Raw genomic sequence first — 21502 nt, 5'->3', positions numbered from 1 at the left:
TCACAGTATGGTTGTTACGACACAATAAGGAGGGAAAGAACCATTTATACCATCTTTACTACAATAATGGAAAAGTAAGACATAAAACTGGCCATTTCAATTGGGAGAAATAAATGAGTTATTGTACAAAAAAAGTAACTTTTGGAAGCTCTGTTGGAAACATAGATGAAATCAATGAGGGAGCTGGCTTGCTCCAGCTCAGACTAATGTGTACTCTGATTAGGAGCAGTTCAACTGGATCAATGGGAGGGAGTAGCCTTCGGGATCAGATGCCGCTTGATCCTTTCAGTCAGAATGGCTGAGACTGAACCTGTAATTTTCTGAATACAAAGCATGCACTCGGTCACTGAGTTGCAATCCCTGCTACAGCAATACAATTGTGCAAGGTGTCTATATATGTCAGTTTGCACAATACCAAATGTGGTTTATTATGGTAAGACTGGATAAGCAATCCAACACAAGCTGCCACCTGCATCAGTTTGTGTAGTTTGGTGAGGCACCCACACTATTTGGCAGAGAAGACTAAACGTGTTGTAAAAACTACAACTCCACAACATTGTGTTGTAAAACGTGTTGTAAAAACCACAACATTGAGCCATGGCAGTTAAAATGGCATCAATCTGTGTTAAGTCTACAGTATAGATACACCCTTGGTCTCAAAATCTGGCTGTCAGTGAAAATGACTGATACACACTTTCAATAGATAAGAAAATCCTAGGAAACGCGTATTTTGTTGGGCAACAGGCAATTAGAAGACACAAACATACACATGCAAACACTCTAAGAGAAACTGCCATTCTGCTACCACAGTCTATACCGGCAATCCCCAAGTTACGAACAAGATAGATGGTGTTGTTGTAGGTTTGTTAAGTTTGTTAAGTTGAATTTGTGTAAGTCGGAACAGGTACATTTTTAAGTGTAACTCCAGTCGTGTGTGTGTGTAAGTTTTGGGTAACATAGTAAAGGTAAAGGTTTCCCCTGACATTAAGTCTATTCATGTCTGACTCTGGGGGATGGTGTGCAGAAGCAGTACCTATTGCTCTACTCACATTGGCATGTTTTTGAACTGCTAGGTTGGCAGCAGCTGGGACTAACAACAGGGGCTCATCCTGCTCCCTGGATTTGACCTGCCGAACTTTTGGTCAGCAAGTTCAGCAGCTCAATGATTTAACCCACTGTGCCACCACGGGGTCTGATAGGTAGCAAAAGAAGGGATTAATACCCCTGTGCTGCCTGTGCCCCTCTACAGAAGATTTCACCTCACTTTCTGTCCCTGTGTTAATTTGATTTTGAAAAATTTGGCTTGTTGTGGAAAGAAGGATAGGTGATAAAGCTTCCATGGAGACTCACTTTTGCTATGCTAACTTTTTCAGGAGTGAATTTCCCTTCTGAAGGGTAGATTTCTCTCACTTCCTGTTCCCCATCGTTAAATATGAGTTGTTTGTAAGTTGAATGTTTGTAACTTTGGAACGGCCTGAACTCTCTTTCCTGAGCAGGAGGAATACTTCAAAACGGTATTAATTTTCCCATCAAGAAGGTGTTTCACATTTGCTCATAATCAACACCCGGTAATGGCCACGTAATTTGGGGCGCCCTACATTTATTTGGTAGTGTGGGATCCACCCAGCACACAAAACCGGTTGTCCCATTTTCATTCCCAACAAACCAGAATACTACAGAGAGAAGCTCCTGGTGGCTCCCTGTGAAGTCACTACCTTTGTTGTTTTAAAACAAACAATGACACACTCACCAATAGGAGAGAGAGAGAGAGAGAGAGAGATTATGCTGTGGTTTTGCAGAGGTGTTGATTGCAAGCAGATAAATATCAAATGAAATCCATATTATTTCTCATGGTTTCCCCAGTTGAGTTCTCCTTTCATTCCCAGCTTCCCTCCACCATAGTTTCTTCTCTCCCAGAGCTTAACTGATCCCAAAGAGTGAGATATTTGAAAGACTGGAAAGATCTCTCACAAGGACGTGTTGGAAGAGTCCCTAAGAATCACTTTCTTGGGGAAAGTTTTGCATGGCTGTTCAGCACTCTTGACTTTCCTAATTCAACTCTTTTTATTTCCAAAACCGCTGACACTTTGTAAACGTCAGATGCTCAGCTGGGCTCTGAGGTTTTTGGACAGGAAGAAGGGAGAAAACCATAATAACAACAGCAAAAACAGCTTGCATCAGATTCTCTTGCATTCTTCAGAGGAGACACCACATTTTCCACAATTATTTAAGAGGCATAGAAAAAAGGGGGAAAAGAAAGAAAGAGACAGGGAAGCAGGCCTGTTAAGAAAACAGATACAAAGGGGAGCAGGAGAAAATGAGGTGCCCTGAAATTTCACAGCCCCACTTCCAAAAAGTTTATATGAATAGCAGTCCCTTTACAACTGTGTTTCTCAACCTGGGGGTATCAGAGGGGTCATCAAAGACCAACAGAAAACACAGTATTTTCTGTTGGTCATGAGGGTTCTGTATGGGAAGTTTGGCCCAATTCTATCGTCGGTGGGGTTCAGAATGCTCTTTCATTGTAGGTGAACTATAAATCCCAGCAATTACAACTCCCAGAGGTCAAGGTCTATTTACCCCAAACTCCACCAGTGTTCACATTTGGGCATATTGAGTATTTGTGTCAAGTTTGGTCCAGATCCATCATTGTGTGAGTCCACAGTGCTCCCTGGATGTAGGTGAACTACAACTCCAAAACTCAAGGTCAATGCCCACCAAACCCTTCCAGTACTTTCTATTGGTCATGGGAGTTCTGTGTGCCAAGTTTGGTTCAATTCAATTGTTGGTGGAGTTCAGAATGCTCTTTCATAGAATCATAGAATCAAAGAGTTGGAAGAGACCTCTTGGGCCATCCAGTCCAACCCCCTGCCAAGAAGCAGGAATATTGCATTCAAATCACCACTGACAGATGGCCATCCAGCCTCTGTTTAAAAGCTTCCAAAGAAGGAGCCTCCACCACACTCCGGGGCAGAGAGTTCCACTGCTGAACGGCTCTCACAGTCAGGAAGTTCTTCCTCATGTTCAGATGGAATTTCCTCTCTTGTAGTTTGAAGCCATTGTTCCGCGTCCTAGTCTCCATGATTGTAGGTTAACTATAAATCCCAGCAACTACAACTCCCCAATGACAAAATCAATCCCCGTCAACCCCACCAGTATTCAAATTTGGGATGTATCATGTATTTGTTCCAAATTTGGTCCAGTGAATAAAAATGCATCCTGCATATCAGATATTTACATTACAATTCACAACAGTAGCAAAACTACAGTTATGAAGTAGCAATGAAAACAGTTTTATGGTTGGGGGGCACCACAACATGAGGAATAGTGTTAAGGGGTCATAGCATTAGGAAGGTTGAGAACCACTGCTTTACAATCTAGAAGACTTCCATGCAAAGCATAAATATAAAGGATCATCCCAACTGCAGAAAAAGAAAGTCCATAGGTTTCTCACAAAGAGAGCAAAATGATACATTGCAGACTAAAGCCTCATGTGGAACAGATCAGCTTGGAATACAATTATGAAAAGCAGCATTTTACAGATTTCCACTTGCTTTTTCCCTTCTCCCAAATGTAGATTACAGTTGTCCCATAAGCATCCTTCCTTAACACCCAGTTCACTGCAGGTGATCACTGGTAACACCACCCTTTCTAAAGGTGCATCTGTATAGTAGAATTAATGCAATTTGAAAACACTTTAATTTCCCTGAAACAGATGCTATGGAATCCTGAGGTGTGCAATTCGATGAGGCACCCACGCTCTTTGTCAAAAAAGGTGAAATACCTTGTAAAGCTACAACTCACAGGATTCCACAGCATTGAGCCATGGCAACGAAAGTTGCATTCAATATACAGCGGAGATTCACCCTAACAACACTATCAAAAGCAAATACATAAGGAAGTGATTGGGTGGAGAGACACATGATGGCAACTCTTGGAAGGTTGAATCCACAGGGTAGAACTGATGCAGTTTAATTGCCATGGTTCAGTGCTATGAAATCATGAGAGTTGTGGTTTAACATGGTCTTTAACCTTCTAGCCCAAGCGATGCTGGTGCCTCAGGAAAGTCAACTCCCAGGATCTCATAGCCCTGAGCCATGGCAGTTAAACAGGGGTCTAACTGCATTAATTTTATGGTGTAGATCAGGCATGGGCAAACTTGGGCCCTCCAGATGGTTTGGACTCCAACTCCCACCATTCCTATCAGCTTAAGCTTAAGCGGCTGAGGAGGAAAAGGAAAGGGCCTGAGGCTATTAGGAATAGTGGGAGTTGGAGTCCAAAACACTTGGAGGGTCCATGTCTGCCTACGGGAAGGCCCTGAGGCTGTTAGGAATGGTGGGAGTTGAAGTCCAAAACACCTGGAGGGCCATGTCTGCCCATGGGAAGGGCCTGAGGCTGTGAGGAATGGTGGGAGTTGAAGTCCAAAACACCTGGAGGGCCATGTCTACCCATGGGAAGGGCCTGAGGCTGTGAGGAATGGTGGGAGTTGAAGTCCAAAACACCTGGAGGGCCATGTCTGCCCATGGGAAGGGCCTGAGGCTGTGAGGAATGGTGGGAGTTGAAGTCCAAAACACCTGGAGAGTCCATGTCTGCCCATGGGAAGGGCCTGGGGCTGTTAGCAATGGTGGGAGTTGAAGTCCCAAACACCTGGAGGGCCATGTCTGCCCATGAGAAGAGCCTGAGGCTATGAGGAATGGTGGGAGTTGAAGTGCAAAACAACTGGAGGGCTATGTCTGCCCATGGGAAGGGGCCTGAGGCTGTGAGGAATGGTGGGACTTGAAGTCCAAAACACCCGGAGGGTCCAAGGTCGCCCATTCCTGGTGTAGATGCAACCAAACAATGTTCAAACCACTGGCATCCACGAGCAACCAGCCAACCAACCATGGATCATCGCCTCTGTGCTCCTTGGAGACGACACAAACACAGAGAGAAGCGACACGATGGGATTAAATGGGGAGAAGCCCAGTTCAAGCTCCACTCTGCTATCAAATCGACCCCCCCAATAACGAAGCCAGTGAGACAAAGAGAAGAAAAAGACCTGCCAAAGTAGAGCCAAAGGCTTTTCCTTCTACTCACCCGCCGTAGAGTCGGTCCCAGGGAGCAAAAGGAGGCTCTTCTTCTCTTCTCAGCCCCACAAATGGGGCTCACTGGAAGCCAAGGAAGGGGAGCAATGGGGACGCAGAAGCACCATCTCTTCCTACTAGCTATTGGACGTCCCCGGAGACCCCCATCTCTTCCCCTCTCTCAAAGTTTGGGCAGAAGAGGCAGCCAAGGCTTCTTCCCTTCCTCCTCCTTCTCCTCCAAAGACTCTCAGCAGAAGCCCAAGCACGTTGCAGACCGGCTTCCTAAGAGGGAAAGTGGGCAGGGAAGAGGAATGCAGAGATGACTGGGGTTTGGGGTGGGATTCGGGGATGGTTTCCCTCTCCCTCTTTCTCTCCTCCGTCTCTCCCTTCTCTCCTTCTCCTCCTCTCCCTCCCTCTTTCTTCTTCTTCCCTCCTCCTCCTCTCCTTCTCCTTCTCTGGGGTCTCTCTCGAAGGCTGCCCTCCCTTCCTTCTCTCCTCCACGCCTGCCTTCCTTCCTTCCCTCCTTCCTTTCTTCCTCGGCAGCCAGGGCAGCGTCTCTCTCCCTCCCTGGGCTCCGGCTCGGCCTCTCTCCCCGCCCCGTTTTGGGGCCCCGTCCGCCTCAGCTCAGCACAGCGAGCTCGGGTTACTCGGCCAACCCTCCAGCCTCCCAGGCCTGGCTTCTCCTCCTCCTGCTCCTCCTGCTCCTCCTGCTGTTGCTCTTCCTGCGCCCAGGACGGAGAGGTTTGGCAAAACACACACAACCACCAAGAAGGGGAAACTCCGCTTCCTCTGGGGGGGGGGGGGGGGGGGATTGTCGTCTCCTCCAGTGTTGCTTTTGCTTGTTGCAGGGGTCAATATTTCGTTTCATTTATTAGTTGCATCACCGCTGTAGAATTCATACAGTTTGGCCCCACTTTCAACTGCCTTGACTTATGGGAGTTGTAGTTTGCAAAGTAGGCTAAGGCAGTGCTTCTCAACCTTCCTAATGCCGTGACCCCTTAATATTTATTATTATTTATTTATTTGCTTTATTTCTATACCGCATATTTCAGCCCAGACAGGCGACTCAATGCGGTTTACATGGTACAAATTATCAAGTGTCAGTGCAATTAAAACGCAACAAGTGCGACAAACAGGATCAACAACATCAATCCACAACAGTTAACAAAACAGAACAGGACAGTCAACACACACAACATAACGCCTCAGTGAAATCAGATCCGTTCTCATAATCCTTGTGCCATTCCTATGTTCCATTTACCGTCTTCCTTGATTGGTTGCACTGTTCAACCAAACGCCTGTTCATAAAGCCAGGTCTTAACCTTTCTCCGAAACGCCAGCAACGAAGGTGCCTGTCTGATGTCTGCTGGTAAGGCATTCCATAGCCAAGGGGCCACCACTGAGAAGGCCCTGTCTCTTGTCCCCGCCAAGCGCGCCTGTGACGCAGGCAGGACCGAGAGCAGGGCCTCCCCAGACGATCTTAATGTCCTGGTCGGTTCATAGATGGAGATGCGTTCGGAGAGGTAAGTGGGGCCAGAACCGTTTAGGGCTTTATAGGCTAAAGCCAGCACCTTGAATTGTGCTCGGTAGCGAATTGGCAGCCAGTGGAGCTGGCTGAACAGAGGAGTGGTATGCTCCCTGAGTGCCGCTCCTGTTAGCAACCTGGCTGCCGAGCGCTGGACCATCTGAAGCTTCCGGGCAGTCTTCAAGGGCAACCCCACGTAATACAGTTCCTTATGTTGTGGTGATCACGTCTGATAGGGAGTTCTGGTGTGGTCTGGTCCAAGAGGTCACAAAGACTCGGAAGCGACTGAATGAATGAATAAACAACAAAACACTTTGTCCTCTCCAACATTAGTACCAAAAGGGTTACAAATCAGTTTTTGGTTAACTTTAGGTTCAATTTGGGTATTTGGGTGCCGATTCAGAAAACTGCATTGGCCAGACCACATCAGCTTTAGTTTATGATACAGAACATATGCCATCCAGTAGTCGCTATCTGCTCGCCCATAGAAAACCATATTTAATGGCACTCCGCACAATAAGAGGGTCTCATGAGACCAATCACTCTCATTGCAACAGTGTTGTAACAGTGAGGTTGTGGACCACATGTTAGTTCTTGTGGAAGACTGGTGGTCCATGGACCACAGGTTGGGAACCACTGTTTGCATATTGTTCCCATGATCCTATTCCACTGTGTCTTGGCAGTTAAAGTGGTATCAAGCCACATTAATTCTGCAGTGCAGATGCATCCCTTGCAAATGTACCAATTTTATGTTGTGAATTTTATTTTGCATCTCATCAGTGGATTTAACTAGGCAAGTGGGGTTTATATATCTGTGAAATGTCCAGGTTCGGAGGAAGATTTTTTGTCTGTTGAGGCAAGTGTGAATGCTGCAATTAATCACCTTGATTAGTAATAAATAAAGAACAACATTCTGAAAACAGAGGAATTCAAGACATGAAACAATCAGGGTCAGCTAACACCTCCCAACAAAGGATTCCCTTGGACAGGAAGCAGCCAGGCTTTGAAGCTGCTAAGCTATTCAATGCTAATCAAGGTGGCCAATTACAACATTCACATTTGCTTCAAACAGTTCTTTTTCCCAACCTGGACTTTCCATAGATATATAAACCCCACTTGCCTAGCTTCCAACAGACTCCACAACCTCTGAGGATGCCTGCCCTACATGTGGGTGAAACATCAGGAGAGAATGCTTCTGGAACATGGCCATATAGCCCAGAAAAACTTGCAGCAACCCAATGTTTTATCTCATGTTTTAATTAGTTGTACCCCACCTCAAGCCACAAGGAGAGGCGAGTAATAAATTCATAATAATCATCATCATCACAACTCTCAGGAATCCAGAGCATTGAACCATGGCTGCACATTATTTCTGCAGTGTAGGATGCATTCATTGACTTCATTTTTATCCCATCTTCTGGTATAGAACAACAATTCCTTTTTAAAGTTATATTCTAGCAATATGAAACTTTATTATACAATTAACAAAGTTTGTTATTATATCGAACATTGCTTGTATTCCCAGTATACCCCATCTAACACAAAACCTAGACAAACCCTTTAAGGCAGTGGTTCCCAACATTTTTTTCCCCCGTGACCACTTTGACCAGGGACCACTCTCCAACCATAGTACTAAAAGGGTTACGAATCAGTCTTTGGTCAACTTTAGATTTGGTTTGGTTATTTGGGGTGCCAATTTAGAAAACTGCATTGGATAGACCACATCAGCTCTAGTTTCTGATACAGAACATATGCCATCCAGTAGTCACCATTTGCTCGCCCACAGTAAACCATATTTAATAATCTAGAGCTGATGTGGTCTATCCAATGCAATTTTCTGAATCAGCACCTCAAATAACCCCAGGAACACGCCTGAAAATATAGACACCAAAGTGCCCCTGCTCCCAGGTGCCACATGGACCAGCTCCACTCGGGGAGGGAGGAGGAGAAGCAGCCGTCAGGAGGTTTCTTGTCATCCAAGATACTTAGAATGAGAAGTGTTTCATATTTTGGATATTCTTCCCTACTCGCCCCTGCTTCCTCCCCACAGGATTTGGGAATGTTTGGATATCCATAATGAGATATCTTGGAGGTCTAAACATAACTTTCATTTATGTTTCATTTGCACCTTGTGCACATAGCCTGAAGGTAGTTTTGTACATAATATTTATAAATAATGTAATGTATGAAGCAAAGTTGGTGTGCATTGCACTCTCGGAAAGCAAGGATGCAATTATCTTGGCCACCAATATGGACAGTCTTGGATTTTGGAGTTCAAATCCCTGCTCCTCTGTGGAAACCTAATGGGTGATCTTGGGCAAGTCAAGCACTCTCAGGAAAAAAATTGAAATGATCCCACAACTTTAAAATGGCTTGAAAGCACACTACAACAAACCCAAGTAAATGGTTAAATAGGTGCTTAGTAAAGGATTGTCAGTTTGAAAATGAGATGGTTCCTGTACCTTTAATGTTTTGATGGAAGAGGCTATTTCAGCAGGTGTTGCTTGACACCTGGTTCTCTGAAAAACTACAGTTGATGAAATTCCCTCTTCTCTACAGACATGAAAGGGATTGAAGTAATTTCCAGTTTTTAGTCCAATAACCTTAGGTGTGTATGCACAGTACTTTTATCCACATTATGTTTTAAAACTAAAATGGTACTTTAGAAGGATAATTTATTGCGATGTCTGTAAATTTTAACCATTTTGATTGCATGTATCTTCATTTTGTCCAGATGTTTGTTAGGCAAGATGCTCCAAATGTGTGATTTGATGGTAAAGACATGAGGTCTACATGATGTCTTGAAATATAATGATAAAGGAAGGTTTTTCTAAAGACCCTTGCAAGAGATACACTGTTTCTAACAAGAAGGGCAGTCAATGGATGCTCAAGTTCAGTTATATACAATGGCATAATAAAATGGCAAAATCAAGGTTTGCTCTTCAGATTTTCTTGGTTTTTTTTTTGTTTGTTTTTTTTGGTGGTGGTGAGAGGGAAATTTTCAAGCTGTGGATAGTTGAATCTGTGGATTTTGAGGGCCAAATCTACATGCAATCCAAAGTAAGTGACTAAGATCAAGAGGAAAAGAAAACTTGACTGCTAATTCTTAGCTAGAAGAACCTGCATTCAGTTTTTACTTCTGACTCTAATACACCACTTAAATTTGGGTAATTTGCATAAGTATAAATTTACCATTCAGGACCTCATTATGTGGACCTGCTGTACTTGAGACAAGCAATTGGATTTATTCATTTATGTACTTTATTTTTATTCTGATTTTCTCCAGATATACAGACCCAAGGTGGCCAACAGTAAATATAATACAAAGCATTAAAATATGAGTATAAAAAAACCCAGTTATACCTTTTGTGTAATTAAACCACTAAACATAAATTTTTTTAAAAAATACCTTTAAAACTACACAGCAACCTCAAAATCCCAAAGGCCAAAGTATGAGCCTTTGGGCCATCATGTACACATCCAGAAGTATGGTGAGTTATATTTCATGTGTCACTGGCAACCTACGGCCAGGAGCTCTGAATTGTGGAGTGGACCATAGGATGCTGGCAGGGGCGGCTCAACCCATTACACAAAGTAAGCATTTACAGTATAGTTGATTTTTCCCAGGGGTGCTCTTGAGGCGCTCTTGGGGGGAAAATAGACCTTGACATATGTGAGTTGTAGTTACTGGGATGTATAGTTCACCTGCAATCAAAGAGCATTCTGAACTCCACCAATGATGGAACTGAACAAAATATGGCACACAGAATTCCCACAACAAACAGAAAATATATATTAGTGATTGGTTGGGTGGGGGGCGCCAAAATACTGTTTGCTTCCCATTGAAAATTACCTAGGGCGGCCTCTGGATGCTGATAGCATATGAACTCAAGGCCCCATACAGAGATCTATCTACAGGTAGAAGCCTCTGTTGTTTGCTCACAGATACGTTTGGGCGAATTGGGACAAATGCTTTTAAAATATGGATTGTCAAAAGGTTCTGACAGTTCATTTGTCCTCCCGAGTTCCGGCGTGGGGTGGCAGAGGGGGTGGTTCTCAGATGTTAACTTAATCTTATAAGCCTATGGGTTTTCCAGAGGAAGAATTTTATAAGCAAACACCACCGCGTTTCCAAGTCAAAGCAGTGAAGCCTGTAATCATTTACTGTTCCCATGCTCCCATAAACACAGCAAACCTTTACAATGTATTCATAGTGAAATCACTTACATGTATCTTTCTAATTTAAAAGAAGCATATATTGCATAACATTTACCTCTGCACACATACACACTCAAACATTTACATCTGTTACATGTCTACCAACTACTATATCAATGATGCTTTGGGCAAGTAACTATATATATGCACTAATGCTTTTCCTCCTTCCAAAATGATAACACAGACCAACAAAAGAAATATTGGTGGCTTGATTTTTAGGCTTGTTGCTTGGATTATTTGGAGTGTGCAATGCAATTCAATCTGTGCAATTGCATTGCACAGATGACATCAGCTGTAGTTTCTTAGATATGGTTATCATGGTTTTCTGTGAACGAGCAGATGGTAACTGGTAAAGGTTTCCCCTTGACATTAAGTCTACTGGAGTCCAACTCTGGGGAGTGGTGCTCATCTCCATTTCTAAGCCAAAGAGCTGGTGATGTCCTTAGACACCTCCAAGGTCATGTGGCAGGAATGACTGCATAGAGCACCATTACCTTCCCTCCATTTGCATGTTTTTGAAATGCTAGACTGGCAGAAGCTGGGGCTAGCAGTGGGAGCTCACCCCATCCCCCGGATTCGAACTGCCAACCCTTCGATCAGCAAGTTCAGTAGCTCAGCGGTTTAGCCCACTGCGCCACCAGGGGCTTCTTTGCAACTGGTATATGGCATATATTGTGTATCTCAAAGATTAGTATTATTATTTACTTTATTTGTATACCGCTATTCTCAGCCCTCAGGCGACTCAAAGCGGTGAACAACATCAATACTAAACATCACAAAACCAGTATAGAGCAATTAAAAACAATTATAACATAACTCATTAACATCAGTATAACAATCATTAGCGCCTCAACAGTAAAATCAGAATCCAGTCTCGTCATCCATTATTCCGTATTCCTATGTTCAATTACACTGTTTAATCAAATGCTTGTTCGAACAGCCAGGTCTTCACTTTCCTCCGAAATGCCAGCAGGCAGGGGGCCGATCTGATATCTGCAGTTCCACAGCCAAGGGGCCACCACTGAGAAGGCCCTGTCTCTCGTCCCCGACAGGAAAACTGGTGCCATTTTTGGAATCAGTAGTACAAATATACCCAGATCTAACATTTGAGGCACCAAAATGCATGTTAGCCACTGTGATAGTTAATGCCATATTACAAATGAAAAGGAATTGAAGATGTGAAGAGGATTGCATGGTAAAATGTAAATTTGTTTTGTGTGGTTAGTTTGCAAATTATTTGTTTGTAAGAACTTAGGTAATTTTCATTTCTGTTTCCATTCTGATCAAAATACTCACTTTTTTCAGTTTCTTCACTGTTACTTGAAAAGTTCAGTTAGGCCTCCTATATACAAACAGCTGCACTTCCATCAATAAAATAGAGGGATTCCTGGGCATTATGCTTTTTACAGATAACTTGGTACCAGAGGAGGAAATAATGTAGAAATAATAATAATAATAATAATAATAATAATAATAATAATAATAATTTTATTTGTATACGGTTCTATCTCCCCGAGGGGACTCAGGGCGGTTTCCAACATAGGTAAAGCATTGCAATTACCAAGATACAGAGTAAATATTATAAAGCAAAACTATAATACTATATAATAGGATCCTGCGCTGTAGAAAAGAAGAACAGTTCAACCTGTTTCAGCATTTTTAATCTAAAATTAATAAGAACATATGAAATGAAACAGCCAATTCAACTAAGCCTTGCATAAGTAAAGAAAAACATTTCGGGCCTCTAGAGACAACTTGAAGGCTTCTTCTGAGATGCACCCATGGATTCTTAATTCTTCCTTCCACCAACTTCCACATTTCTTTTGGTTTACCTTTTTTTGGTCAAACTTACAGATACATGTTTTTTTTAAATACACTGGGTGTAGCAATGGTTAGGCAAGGTTTACCTGCTCTCTCTTTTGCTGTTCGCAAAACGTATTCTGAAGACAGCTGCTGTTTATCTTGTCTATTTTCAGCAGGTACACACAACTACAGCTACAGCAGCATCAGATAGGCTACAATCACAATCTTCCCAGCTCAATATTTATGGCAGTGTTTAGTGCAAACACCCAGTTGCAACCCAACAGGGATAGTCTGTGTTTCATCATCCCTCCTTCATTATCTTCCAAGTATCAGCGCTACTAAACAAGTAGTGAGACAGAGGACAGGAAAGAAAAGATGGGGACAAGTTAGGCATAAAAAGCTTTGGGAAAGAGGAGCTTCTTTGTATATAAGTCAGGTTTGGAGAAGTCTCCCTTCTACAATAGTTTAAAAACTTCAATTGATTATTTATATTTAGTAGGTTTTTCAATTGTATAATTTTGAAGGTTGTGAGCCTTTTTAGGTCCCAGTTCTGGGAGAAAAGCAGAGTACAAATAAATATAAGTATAGGTTCTTGTGGGTTTTTTCGGGCTATAGGTCCATGTTCTAGAGGCATTTCTCCTCTAGAACATGCCTCTAGAACATGGCCCTATAGCCCGAAAAACCCCACAAGAACCTAGGGATTCCAGCCATGAAAGCCTTCGACAATACAAATATAAGTATAATAAAAAAAGCTGTCTCCTCCCCCCCCTCTTTTTTTTTTGACTATAGGGGATCCCTTGGGCACCATGCCAGTAATATCTATAGAAAACACTGAAAGTGGGTGGAATTTCAGCTTGCTTTCCTCTCTATAATACTTTAAACACACACACACACAATCATCCTTTCACAAACATTCATTTACCTGCAGGGGCTTAACTTGTAAGTCAACAGTTTGCAAGCTTTTCAAAGGCTGGATCAACCTTTAACCCTATCATCTAAGAAAAGAAAACAGTCTCTGTGTGTGTCCTATGCTTCTTTGAAGGAGAGCACATGATGTTGTCCCATTTCTATCCTCATCCTTTGAGAATCCAGAAAGTATAAGAATGGTGATCAGTGTGCTATGCTCAATGGAAGGATGTGGAAAGTGTAGCATCTTAAAATCATGGTTGTGCCTTACGGTTCTCACTTTTTCTTTTCAAGTGAGGAATGATGGCATGCACTCCAGTGGTCCAGATCTGGCATGGACAACCACAATCAATCCTTTGCCTTCCCACGCTCTCAGCTGCTTTTAAAATGCCCCAGTTGCTCTCCCCATCCCACTTTCCCCTCTTTTGTCCTCAGCTTACCCTAATTGCTGCAAATGGATTTCAAAGTGCAAAAATAGGGGGACGAGGGGAGAAAGAGTAAAAACTGTACTTTTCTTATAAGATGATTTCCCACCTGTATTATAGAGAGGAGGCAATTGCTGGAGTTGCTCCTGCAGAATTCTGGGAAATGTAGTTCAGAGCGGAGCCTTTGGAATTATCAGTTAGATAGGCCTCAGTATCCCTAAATTGCATTTCCCAGAAATCTGCAGGAACAGATCAGATTATAGTCTCCGTTCTATAACACTGGTGGGAAAACGTCCATAGATTATAGCAAAACCAAACTGCTTCAGCCTTTCCTAGCAAGCATGTCCTTCTTCATTAATAACTTTTGCCCTCTTGATTTTATTCTAATGTTTCTTGACCACATGCTTCCTACTTTTCATTTGTGAAATGTTGGCGGTTATGTGATGGGAGTTGTAATCCAATAGTTAGTGGAGGGCCATAAAATGCATGTCCTCACTTGACAGAACATTGTAATAAGGGAAACCCTGAGAGAGAAACGTTGAAAAATTGGACTCTAGAAAAGGGAGACACAAAGACTTTCATATATGCTAATTTTCTTCTTTTCAAGTTATTTTTACAGTCCCTTCAGTCAATATTTTCTGGAAGAAGCTTTGTTTCCAAACCTATAATTATCAGGTGGGACTCTAGCAATCCAGCTTTCTTAAAGTTTTTTCCTACAGCCTCACTAGGCACAAACTTTACTGGTTCATTTCATCAAGATCTACCCTCAATTGGTTTACATACTATAAGATTATATTTTATTAGTCAATTTAGATTTTCTATCTGGTATTGGGCTCAATGTGGTTCCCACATACCTGGCAATTGCTTGTACCTCTAGAGTGGTATAGCTATAAATATTTAAAAACAGATACTTCACATGATAGTTCTCATAGTTGTGATCACACACTCCTCCAGAAGTGCAAGCAGTATGGATGGATCAGTTTTGTCAATTTTCATCTCAAGCTAAAGCGAAGTGCCTCAGTCTTACTTGTGTGTTCAGGACTATGCCATTCCAAAATATTTTACATTATAACAGGAATAGTCATATCTGTCCTTTCTACAATATCACTCTGAGCTAATACTAAGATTGCAAATTATTATTACTATTATTATTACTATTATTATTATTATTATTATTATTATTATTATTATTATTATACATCTCAACTGCTGATCTGCTGAACTTTCTAACTGAAAGGTTGACGGTTCAAATCCGGGGAGCAGGGTGAGCTCCCACCGTTTAGCTCAGCTTCTGCCAACCTACCAGTTTGAAAACATGCAAACATGAGTAGATCAATAGATACCGCTCCTGTGGGAAGTTAATGGTGCTCCATGCAGTCATGCTGGCCACATGACCTTGGAGGTGTCTACAGACAACTCCGGCTCTTTGACTTAGAAATGGGGATGAGCACCACTCCCCACTTCCCATCCCCGAGTTGTACTCAACAAGACTTAAAGTCAGGGGAACCTTTATCTCTACCTTTTATATCACATTCAATCTCATCACTTTGCTATGTATTTTGATGGAATGAAGTTCCTACTTTAAGCATTGACCCACCACCCCATAAGGCAGAAAGGTACAGCTGTAGATATGCAGAAAGGTACAGCTATAGAAAAGGCAAAAAGCACAGCTTTAGTTTTACTAAAGCTGCCGGGGTTTGCATGTAGAAAAGAGAACGGATGGACTTGACCATATATGGGAGACAAAGACAGGCTCAAGATGAGTTTTTTGTGAAAGGGTGAAAAATCGGTCATGAGACCTGCCAACTCTGCAGAAAGGAAGTAGCCAAGGCTAAAGTTAAAACTTGCCAAGATCAGCAGATGTTTTCAGCTGTATTTTGCATGTCGGCATCTTGAGATGTTTCCAAGAAGGGGCTTGCTTATTGCGAAGCGAAACTTAAAAATATATGAGCTAATTGCTTAATATAACTATAATATTGACAGCTTTCTTAACCAATGATTTAATCTTCGGGGCGGCTCTTAAAGCCGAACCCCTTTTGATGTATAAAAGGAACACTACCTTTGATGCTGGTGGGCTTTCCCCAGAGACGCCATTGTTGTGTCGGAGAGCCACTAGCAGCTGCTATAAATAAACTTTGATATTCTTGCTGAACCCAGTTGGCTGTCTTTCCTGACTCATCTGCGTCCGCAATTTGAACTGAAACGGAGCATTTTGGCTGAGCCTCTGAGCAATTGCTCAGGGAAAGAAAAAGCCTGCTTCATTTTGGAGGTTCCACCGAGATTTGATTCAGACGGGCCAGAGTCGGGGGAGACGGATCTTGTTGGCAAGACGATTTTTGATCAGCATCAGGGGCGCGGGAGGCGATTGCCGTGAGCCGAGACAAAGGGGGCCCCCGACTAATAACCGGCTGCGACACTCCCCTCTTCTGTCAGTGCTGCTTGATCAAGGTAAATCGCAACTCTTCGGGTTCTCAAGAAATCAACTGGGAGTGGAGGAGTGATAAGAAGGATCCAAAAGGAGGAAAGTCCGGGGGACGAAGGTTGTTCCAACGTCTACAGAGACCCGGCAAGTATAAGTGGTCAAGTAAGACACTAGGTAACACACACCAGCGCTGGGGGAAAAGGGGACCACTAAGTATCCCGTGGGGTAGTGGGAGGACGGGGCAAACCTTGCAGTTCCTAAAACGTGCCGTCGAGTGTCCGGGCGTCTAGGTCAAGGTTTGCTCCCCACTAGAGGCCATGGGTGGGAGGAACTCAAAGACAGTGACTCCGCTTCAGTGTATGCTAGACAACTTTGACAAGTTTGTAGCTGCATCGAGTCAGGGAGATCCAGGAGATTTTAAGGACTACAGATTAAGGAATCTGTGCACAGGAGAATGGCCCACCTTTCCTTTTGGGTGGCCTGCAGAGGGGTCGTGAGACCTAAAGAAGATTAGGCAGGTGGAAAAATTTTGTGCTAACCATCATCTGGATCAATATACTTATATTGATGCCTGGGACAACGTGGTGACCCAAAATCCTGATTGGGTCCGGAAGTGTAAAAAGTGCAGTATATGATGATAAGGAAGAAAGAAAGGAAAGTCAAGGTTAAGGTCCTTGCCCAGGAAGAAGAGCCGGCGGAAGAACATAGTTACCGGGGGCAGCGATATGCAATTCCCAATGCGCCCCCCCGCTAACAGTGGCTATGGGCACTAAAAGAGAGAATGTACAGAAAAGGTGTCAGGAGAAGAAGGAGGCGAAGGACGAGGTCAAGACAGAGGCAGAGAAAGAGATAGAGGATGTGGAAGAGACAGTGGAGGCTACACCCCGTACCAGAAGAGGGAAGCAGTAGTGGCTGCAATAGCAGAAGAAGAATGGGAGGATGTGGAGGAAGAGGAATGAACCGACCAGGCTCTCGTTTTGCTGGACCCCGGGGAGCCGATGGTCACTATAGAAGTAGGGGACCAGCAAGTTGACTTTTTAGTGGACACTGGGGCAGAACGATCAGTGGTGAACAAACTTATTGGTCCTACCAGCGCAGAAGTCACCAAAGTGGTGGGGCTGTCAGGAAAAATTCAGAAATGCCCTTTTCTACAGGAACGGACATGTAATCTGGCAGGCCATAATGTGAGTCATAAATTACTATATCACCCTGATTGCCCAGTGTCATTATTAGGAAGAGACATTTTGTCAAAATTAAGAGCACAAATCCAATTTTTAGACAATGGCCAAATGGAATTGACAATACCCATGGAAGAGGAATGGAGGATCGGGCTCCCAGACTTGGAGAAACCGTTTGACTTGTTCGTGTCTGAAAAGGAAGGAGTGGCAATAGGGGTGCTTACCCAGACATTAGGATCATGGCAGAGACCAGTGGCTTATCTGTCAAAACAGTTAGACACGGTAGCACAGGGAATGCCGCCCTGTCTTCGTGCAGTGGCAGCAGCAGTAGATTTGATAAAAGAAGCAAGTAAATTGACCATAGGACAGCCACTGGCCGTCAAAGTACCACACCATGTAAAGGCGCTGTTAGACACCAAGGGACCGCGCTGGCTCACAAATGAGAGACTGACAAAATATGAGGGGGTGTTGTGTGATAACCCGATGGTGACCCTAGAAACTTGTGCCACCTTAAATCCGGCCACCTTGTTGCCTGCCCCAGGAGAGGAAACAGTCCACCAGTGCATTCAGGTGATGGAACAGGTATATTCCAGCCGACCTGACTTAAAGGACGTACCAATGTCCAAGGCAGACATGACCCTGTTCACGGATGGCAGTAGCTTCATGGAGAACGGTGAGAGGCGTGCAGGATATGCGGTGGTACAGGGGGGGGGGGAGAGATTCTGGAAGCAGAGTCGCTCCCCCCGGGAACCTCCGCTCAACGGGCTGAATTGATAGCCCTCACCAGAGCACTGCAGTTGGCAAAGGGAAAACGGGTCAATGTCTACACGGACTCAAAGTACGCCTTTACTACGCTCCATGCCCATGGAGCTTTGTACAAGGAGCGGGGACTCCTTACGTCGGCTGGAAAGGGCGTTAAAAATGCAGCTGAGATTGTGGCCCTCCTGGAGGCGGTATGGGACCCGGACAAAGTGGCTGTAATGCATTGCAAAGGACACCAAAGGGGAGAAGACCCAGTGACACAGGGTAATAGACTAGCTGATTTGGCCGCAAGAGAGGCAGCTAAGCACCCCCACAATAAGCAGCACCTGTTGGCTGTGACGGTAATAAGAGATCCCCCATTAGAAAAGTTTACATACACAAAAGAAGAGGAGAATTGGGCTTTGGGGGAAAAAGGAGAATGGAAGGGAGAGGTCATTGTGATGCCAGATAACCGCGTTTATGTCCCTAAGGATATGGCGTGGCACATAGTCCGACATATGCACTCCAACACACACCTGGGTAAGACAGCCTTAGCTAAGCTGCTAGAACGGCAAATGTACATTGATGGACTCCATAGCCTGACAGCAGCAGCAGCACACCGATGCTGGACATGCGCCAAGAATAATCCTCGAGAAGGACCCTTAAAGCCACCAGGAATTCAACACATAGGCAACGTCCCATTCGAGGCAATTTTGACTGATTTTACTGAGATGCCCCCGCAAAAGGGCTACAAATATTTGCTTGTTTTTGTGGACACCTACACCGGGTGGGTAGAGGCATACCCAACCCGAACTGAAAAGGCAGTAGAAGTTTCAAGAGCACTTTTGAAGGACATAATCCCCAGATTTGGAATACCATTAGAAATAGGGTCTGACAACGGTCCAGCTTATGTACACAAGGTGATTCAAGGACTGTGTCAAATATTGGGCACAAAATGGAAATTGCATTGCGCTTATAGGCCCCAGTCCTCAGCTAAAGTTGAGAAAATGAATCGGACTCTAAAGACTGCTATGTCAAAAAAATCTGTCAAGAGACAGGGCTGGGTTGGACTGTAATACTGCCCATGGTACTATTGAGAGTAAGGTGTACCCCTCACAAAAGAACAGGTCTGACCCCCTATGAGAGACTATATGGCAGACCACCATTAAATTTGAGGTCGATACTGGACAAAGGGGGAGACCAACATGTGATTGGAGATAAACAAACCATTCAACAAGTGCAAGCCCTGGCTGGACAGATAAAACAAATTGCACAATATACTTCAGAGTTAAATCCACCCTATCCTACCACACCTTTGCATTGTTTCTCGCCAGGTGACGAGGTGCTTGTGAAAGAGTGGAAGATTGACCCACTAGGACCTAAGTGGAGAGGGCCCTATACTGTGCTGATATCAACCCCTACTGCCATTAAAGTGAAGGAAGTTAAACCTTGGATACATTACACCCGTGCCAAGCTGGCACCCCCCATGTGGGAGATAAAAAAGGCAGATCAGAGTGACCTGAGACTCAGGATCGTCCGGCAACTCCCTGAGGGGTCAACAAGGCCATGAAGCTGACCTCTTCGGGAACAACAGATCGTCGCAGGTCAAGTATGACGCAGTGTGGCCCAACGAAAGCCCTATCTTGGAAGTGGTGGATAGAGATTATAATGGGGAGGAGGGAAAGATGCCCTAGAAAACCAATAGGAGTTCGAACGGTTTTTGGATATATGATGCTTATAAACATGATCACTATGATACAGGGAAATTGGCTAAAAGAGCATGCTAGATTCATGTTTGATCAGCATGGAAAAGATGTGGCACTCCTATATGAACATCCAGAGAAAGTAGGTGACTTCTCTTTCCTCCCTACCCTAATAGCTGACCCCCAGGTGGTGCTCGGGGGGTTACAAGGAACTATTCAAAATCCCACCATATTTTCTCAGGTCCCCGATGGATTAAAACACATTAAATTTAGACGAATAAGATATACTGCCACCACGAGAGGAATGTGTTTTTGTTGTGCAAACAAGGGTACATGGAATCAAAAATGGAAAGGCTGGGAGCACAGAAAAGCCTTCCTAACAAGGTTGACAAATTACACTCACTGTCAGGACAAGTTTTATTTGTATGGAACCTATAACTCTACATATGTTAACAAACAAAATCTGGCCGACACAGACTGGAAGGAACTGTACCCTGAGTACCCACTGTTTGAGTCAAATTACACATCCCTGAGAAATGGAGGCAGTATTTGTTCAAGAGGGCATAATTGGAGAGATCCGTAATATCTAACCCTTGCTGATTTGCTCTCGCTTTTGTAAACCGCTTCGCAAAACAAAAACATGTGGGAATAAGGCAGAAAGGTACAGCTGTAGATATGCAGAAAGGTACAGCTATAGAAAAGGCAAAAAGCACAGCTTTAGTTTTACTAAAGCTGCCGGGGTTTGCATGTAGAAAAGAGAACGGATGGACTTGACCATATATGGGAGACAAAGACAGGCTCAAGATGAGTTTTTTGTGAAAGGGTGAAAAATCGGTCATGAGACCTGCCAACTCTGCAGAAAGGAAGTAGCCAAGGCTAAAGTTAAAACTTGCCAAGATCAGCAGATGTTTTCAGCTGTATTTTGCATGTCGGCATCTTGAGATGTTTCCAAGAAGGGGCTTGCTTATTGCGAAGCGAAACTTAAAAATATATGAGCTAATTGCTTAATATAACTATAATATTGACAGCTTTCTTAACCAATGATTTAATCTTCGGGGCGGCTCTTAAAGCCGAACCCCTTTTGATGTATAAAAGGAACACTACCTTTGATGCTGGTGGGCTTTCCCCAGAGACGCCATTGTTGTGTCGGAGAGCCACTAGCAGCTGCTATAAATAAACTTTGATATTCTTGCTGAACCCAGTTGGCTGTCTTTCCTGACTCATCTGCGTCCGCAATTTGAACTGAAACGGAGCATTTTGGCTGAGCCTCTGAGCAATTGCTCAGGGAAAGAAAAAGCCTGCTTCACCCAGAGATGGCTTATTTTTTGGACATTCTTCCAGTAGTAGTTGAAAACCTTCCCATACTGAGAGAAAGGCAGAATATAAGTAAAATGCAACTTACTATAGTAGCAGAATTTCAGGAATTGACTGTAATGGCACTCATTTTGTAGGATTTTATATTTTGTCTTTTAGTTGTTTTAGGTTATATAGATTGTTTAATTATTTCTAAAACATTTT

At 43.6% G+C, this 21502-nt stretch overlaps 1 protein-coding gene and 1 long non-coding RNA gene across 6 annotated transcripts in view; one reads left to right on the top strand and one right to left on the bottom strand.

The window, feature by feature from the left end:
• Positions 1-5740, bottom strand: part of PTPN13 (protein tyrosine phosphatase non-receptor type 13) — a 154353-nt gene extending 148613 nt beyond the window's left edge. For 4 of the 5 annotated variants that reach the window (XM_060779275.2, XM_067468582.1, XM_067468584.1 and 1 more), the window contains exon 1: positions 5077-5740. The gene's annotated coding sequence lies outside the window, so the exon portion shown is untranslated. The remainder of the gene's footprint in view (positions 1-5076) is intronic. The other variant, XM_060779278.2, reaches the window with a different exon arrangement.
• A 10579-nt stretch (positions 5741-16319) lies between these two features.
• LOC137097155 (uncharacterized) lies at positions 16320-21181 on the top strand. The gene is made up of 2 exons (XR_010909993.1): positions 16320-16536; positions 19616-21181. It is a non-coding gene; the product is annotated as an uncharacterized lncRNA (long non-coding RNA).
• The last annotated feature ends 321 nt before the right edge of the window (positions 21182-21502 follow it).

The sequence above is a fragment of the Anolis sagrei genome, chromosome 5 (genome assembly GCF_037176765.1).
Source record: "Anolis sagrei isolate rAnoSag1 chromosome 5, rAnoSag1.mat, whole genome shotgun sequence".
Taxonomy (NCBI): domain Eukaryota; kingdom Metazoa; phylum Chordata; class Lepidosauria; order Squamata; family Dactyloidae; genus Anolis; species Anolis sagrei.
This window is presented reverse-complemented; position numbering and strand designations above follow the sequence as displayed.